The sequence below is a fragment of the Odocoileus virginianus genome, chromosome 4, assembly GCF_023699985.2.
Source record: "Odocoileus virginianus isolate 20LAN1187 ecotype Illinois chromosome 4, Ovbor_1.2, whole genome shotgun sequence".
Taxonomy (NCBI): domain Eukaryota; kingdom Metazoa; phylum Chordata; class Mammalia; order Artiodactyla; family Cervidae; genus Odocoileus; species Odocoileus virginianus.
Genome location: NC_069677.1, coordinates 9,385,059 through 9,391,058, shown reverse-complemented (window position 1 = coordinate 9,391,058; position 6,000 = coordinate 9,385,059). Strand labels below are relative to the sequence as shown.

The 6,000-nt window shown below is 43.1% G+C and overlaps 1 long non-coding RNA gene across 3 annotated transcripts in view; it reads left to right on the top strand.

The window, feature by feature from the left end:
* Window positions 1-411: 411 nt before the first annotated feature.
* The window catches only part of LOC139034715 (uncharacterized), a 55,175-nt gene continuing 49,586 nt past the window's right edge, over window positions 412-6,000 (top strand). For all 3 annotated transcript variants that reach the window (XR_011487215.1, XR_011487214.1, XR_011487216.1), the window contains exon 1: window positions 412-496. This is a non-coding gene — a long non-coding RNA (uncharacterized lncRNA). The remainder of the gene's footprint in view (window positions 497-6,000) is intronic.

Sequence of the window (6,000 nt, the reverse complement as noted above, 5' to 3'; positions counted from 1 at the left end):
CAACTAAGCCTGTGTGCCCACACTGCTGAGCCAGCGCTCCTAAAGCCTGCTAGCCAAAACTACTGAAGCCCTTGAACCCTAGAGCCTGTGCTGTGCAACAGCAGATGCCACCAAAATGAGCAGCCCGTGCACAGCAACTAGAGAGTAGTCCCTGCTCACCGCAAGTAAAGAAAGCCCGAATGCAGGAATGAAGACCCAATGCAGACAAAAATAAAATAAATAAATACAATTATTAAAAAATTAGAATAAAGCTTTTGTCCTAGCTCAAAGGCCATGGCCCCAATCCTAGTTGAGGATTCTGTGACTGGGCAGGTGGAGCTATTTAATCAATAGAGGACAGAAGTTGGTCATAGCCCCACCACAGTGTTAATCAAAAGTCAAACAATCAATATTTCTCTACAATCTGTAGAATCCCTTTGCCTGCTGTGTCATTTCCATTTTAACCTTCCTAGTATTCCTTTTCTCCTGCACTGATCCAGCCACCCTAGGAAAGAAGGTAAGGCAGGGTTAAACAATAAATCTTCTCTTATTTTGCATTCATTGTTATTTAGAAATACTGTATTCTTATAGAGCACTTTCTAATGACTGAAACAGCATTAAAGAGAATGAATGAGGTTTTGTCCTAATATTACTGAAGTCTTGGAAATCTCTAACTTAAAGGCTCATTGCACAGAAATCCAGGGGCAATATTGCTAGGAATTACTCAAATAAACTGGCAGTTTATGACTTTACAAGGTCTCACCCTTCACTATACCTGATTTCACAGGAATAGCTCTGTCAAAATTGTCACCACCCTCTTACTGGATTATTGCTGATGCTTCCTGGCTGGGTCTTATCCTTCTAGTTCCTCCTGAAAATCAAACTCTCTCATTCACTTAAAAAAATGTTGCTCCATAACTTGGGAATTTCCTGTCATCTATCAGTTATTAGTTGCCCAGTTGCCTCTGGCTCTTTGTGACCCCATGGACTGTAGCCTGCCAGGCTCCCCTGTTCATGGAATTCTCCAGGCAAGAATATACTGGAGTGGGTAGTCATTTCCTTCTCCAGGAGATCTTCCTGACTCAGGTATTGAGCCTGGGGCTCTTACGTTGCAGACAGATTCTTTACCATCCAAACCACCAGGAAAGCCCATCTACCAGGGAAGTTATCTATCAAATCCAGTCTAAATTCTTAAGAAATACACTCAAATACTCAAGATCCTTCTTGAGCCAGCCTCCTTCTTCAGAACTCCCCTCCAGGTGAGTCCTAGTGTCTCTCACTCCTCTTCCTCATCCTCACATTTGCCTCCATGTTCCTGCTCGTACAATGTCCCTTCACATGGGTGTTAATCTTCTCTTTCATAAATTTACATTCAGTACTGCTTTTAAAGGACTTCCCAGGTGGCGTTAGTGGTAAAGAACCCACCTGTCAATGCAGGAGACATAAGAGATCAGGGTTCGATCCTTGGGTCAGGAAGATCTCCTGGAGGAGGGCATGACTAACCCACTCCAGTATTCTTGCCTGGAGAATCCCATGGATGGAGGAGCCTGGTGAACTACAGTCCATAGGTCACAAAGATTCGGATGCAATTGAAGCGAGTTAGCATGCACACACTGTTTTCAAAAACCACACCATCCAGAGCTTTCTGGTTCCCCTTAGGTTTGTGTTTGCACTAGATATTCCTGTTATTTCAGGTATTAACATATATTTTGTTTATCTTCTCCACAATCTGATTGTAATCTCTTCTATGGCAGACACTGTTTTCTTGGCTGCTACCCACTGTATTTCCTAGGTTATCAAGCACAGCTTCTGCCCAGCAAACATGTGAGAAAATTCATAGGTCTCACTACTGTCCTTTTGGGAGAAGGGGTCAACCATCCAACACAGACCTCTGGAGTCCTTGAACATCATTGACTGAACATGTCTTGGTCAAGTTTTCCATTTTTTAGTTGAAACTGCAGCTCAGTTTGAGTTCACAGTTCTTGTTAAGCTTAGGACTGGGACTAGACTTAACCACCAGTTTGTGTGTGTTAGTTGCTCAGTTGTGTCCGACTCTGCAGCCCCATGGACTGTAGTATGCTAGGCTCCTCTGTCCATGAAATTCTCCAGGCAAGAATATTGGAGTGGGTTACTGTTTCCTTCTCCAGGGGATCTTCCTGATCCAGGGATCAAACCTGGGTCTCCTGCATTGCAGGCAGATGCTTTACTGTCTGAGCTACTAGGGAAGCCCTTAACTACCAGTTTAAATGATTTTAAAAACCCTAAAGAAAGAGAAAATCCAGTCAACCACTTTGCCAACAGGCTGTAACACCTTCTGGTGTCTGTCTGCTTATTTGTATCTCCCTAACGATAACACCAGAGAAGGCAATGGCACCCCACTTCAGTACTCTTGCCTGGAAAATCCCACGGATGGAGGAGCCTGGTGGGCTGCAGTCCATGGGGTCGCACAGAGTCGGACACGACTGAAGCGACTTAGCAGCAGCAGCAACAATAACACACGGTTTCACGTGTATAAGAATGGTAAGGGTCACGTTCTTCTTTTCTTGTTTTCCTTTTTTTTTCTTCTCATCATATGGATAAGCTAGGCTTATACTTTCTGGATAAGCTGAAGATATTTTCTGTGTTTTCATACAGAAAACGGTTAGACTCTAGAGAGATTGACAACTTAATGGCAAGAAAAGCAGGGCACCCCTGGCAACCAAGGGTAGCCAGAGCCTTGGCAATCTCTGTCTCGAGCTGCAACTGAGGATGAGCCAGGAAGCAGGTCAGAACTGAAAAACCTGTGGAACAACTGAAGCATGTTTAGAAATTGCAAACAGAACCCTTGTTTGGCCCTGGTTGTCATTCCTTACATATCTGGGTTTAAATATAATTCATACAACCCTAACCACAGCCTTCAATTTTCCATCTTGAATTGATTCTATATTCCATCCTGCAATATAAAGGATTCCAATCAGCCATGCCAGGTGCTTACAACATATCATTGAGATAAATGTGTACCATTTGTAATTGAGAAGCTAGGGAACAGAGAAGGGAAGAAAAATAAGGGTAAGAAGAAAAAAAAATTGAATCAAAAGTGAGGTGGTTACACTAAACGTTGGCATCTCTAAGGGAGGGTTAGTTGCTAGAGACAAAATACAAAATCATACTGTTTCCTTAATTAAAACCCTTTGATAGCATTCCATTGTCCTTAGAACACAGTTGTCACAAGCCCTTTCTGATCTGGCTCCTGTTAAATTCTCCTTGAGTGCCTTCTTTGTTGCCTCTTTGCTTGTGCTGAAAGCCTTTTCCAGCCATTTGGCTAGCTGATACCTCTTTATCCTTCAGGCCTTTTTTGGGCCAAAGTGTGTCCTCCTAAATTCATGTGAGGTCCTAGTCCCTAGTACTTCAGAATGCAACTGCATTTGGGGACAGGGTCCTTAAAGAGGTAATTGAGTTAAAGTGAGGTAATTAGGGTGGTCCTTAATCCAATATCTGACTGATATCCTTATGTATGTGGCTAGTCACTCAGTCGTGTCCGACTGTTTGTGACCCCACAAAGAGTACAGGCTCCTCTGTCCATGGGGATTCTCCAGGCAGGAATACTGGAGTGGGTTGCCATGCCCTCCTCCAGCGGATCTCCCCAGCCCAGGGATTGAACCCAGGTCTCCTACATTGCAGGCGGGTTCTTTACCATCTGGGCCACCAGGCAAGCCCACCATCCCTGATAGAGGAGGACCGGCCTTCCGTCAAGGGTATAGGAGTAGCTGTGCTCCCCCGCTAGAACTTCCAAACAAGCTGTCAAGGTGTCCTTATAAGAAGAGGAAATTAGGATTCAAACATACAGAGGGAAGACAATGAGAAGAAAAATAAGGTGGACATTTACAAGCCAAGGAGAGAAAATGCATTTCTGCTGTTAAGCCATCTTATCTGTAGTCCTTTGTGTGGCAGCACTGGAAAACTAACACAAGACCTAAGCCCTTGGGATGCAACCTCCTCCAACTCCTCCCCCCACCGACTTCCCCTCTCTCCCCAGCCTACTGCCAACTGTCTATCTCTGCTAGGTGCTCCTATGGGACTTTATGATGTAACTTCTCCATCAGAGCTCTTAGCACAGTGTATTGGAATTGCTGGTTTTGCTTTTGGCGGATTGTTGACTCTGCTTTTGTTTTTCGGTCTGTGCTTCTAGCTAAACCATAAGCTTCATAAGCAGGGACCTGTCTCTTGTTCACCAGATCATCCCCAGTGCCTAGCATAGCATCTTACACATTCCAGGCATTCAATAAATAGTTGAATGAATGAATTGAGGATGGTTAAAGGCCTACAAGTTAAACTAACTTAATTAAAAGTCACTTAGACCTAGAGGTGATGAGTGTGTGTATGCTCAGTCGTATCAGACTCTTTGTGACCCCATGGACTGTAGCCCACCAGGCTCCTCTGTCCATGTGATTTCCCAGGCAAGAATACTAGAGTGGGTTGCCATTTCCTTCTCCAGGGGATCTTCCTGACCCAGGGACTGAACCCACATCTCTTGCGTCTCCTACATTGGCAGGCAGATTCTTTACCACTGTGCTACCTGGGAAGCCCAGGGGCTCAGAATGTAATTTTGAGGCTTTCTCTAAGGAAATGGCAACCCACTCCAGTATTCTTGCCTGGAAAATCCCATGAACTGAGGATCCTGGTAGCCCACAGTCCATGGGGTTGCAAAGAGTCGGATACGACTGAGAGACTTCATTTTCTTTCTTTCACTTTCTGAAGATTCAGTGTCAGAGATCAGTTAAAAGAACATTAGCCAGTTCTTACACAAGTCATAGAAATCATCCCCCTCTACCACCCTGGTTACACAGCAACCCTGAAACCAAGCAGGAGACATCAGAGGATGGCATCACTGATTGACAGAAACCACCTGATAGCTCCAAATGGAGCTAATAAATGATTCAGCTAGAAAAAAAAAAGTGCTTATAGGTGAAGTCAGGCCCAGATTTGGCAAAACAGGTTCTTATCCTCCATATCTGTCATTCTTCACTAGACATGTCTCAGTCTAGCACCACTCCTCCCTGGGAACATCACTGCTCATCCTCTGCTCTGCAAGCCTGAGCAAGAGGGTGGGGCTGTCTGACAGCCCAACCAGAGTTTTAAGGGTAGAGTCAGGAGCTAGGAAGTCCAGAACAAGTAGTCAGACCGGATTTTTACCCAACAAGCTCTCGATGACTCATTTAACCTGTGAACCAGGACATCCATACCCAGTATAACATATTCTGATTACTTCCTGGTTCTGCAGTCAATTGTGGAGAGACAGGACGATTTCCTCTTGGATCAGTAGTGTACATATGGTTTGTCCTGGGTTGGGAAGATCCCTTGGAGAAGGGAAAGGCTACCCACTCCAGTATTCTGGCCTAGAGAATTCCATGGACTAAATTCATGGAGTCTCAAAGAGTCGGACACAACTGAGCAACTTTCACTTTGCCAAATTTGCCAGCTATGGTTTGCAAAATATTTTTCTTAAGCACAGTAATATATGAAAAAAAAAAAAAATAGCCAGGAGCATGTTTTCCATGGGACAGCCAAGAAATTTAATTAGTGCAAGATTTCTTTGGTGAGAAAGGAAGCCCAATCAGGGCTGAGATGATCTCAGGAGATGTTTCTTTTCCTTCTTATTCTTGTTAAAGATCTCTGTTATTTTTTAAAATCTTTTTATTGAGGTATAGCATATACTTGGTGCACATAAGCTCAATAAATGTTTTCAGTTTTTTGAGTAACATTATTTTTCTGATTAGGAAAAAAACATATGTAAATTATAAAAAAATTTTAAAATGTGGAAAGAAAATAATTATTGTTAATAATGCCATTCACAGTCCCAGAACACAGATCCCTTTGAACTTTCCAGCCTTTTTCCTTTAACAGAGCCTTAAATGGACTCTATTTAAGTACATACTTTATAAAATTGTGATTGTACAGTTCATACTGCCTTTATTATTTTTGTGACTATTTCCCTATATTATCATATATTCTTCTACAACTTGAGGTTTAATAGCTTCATAG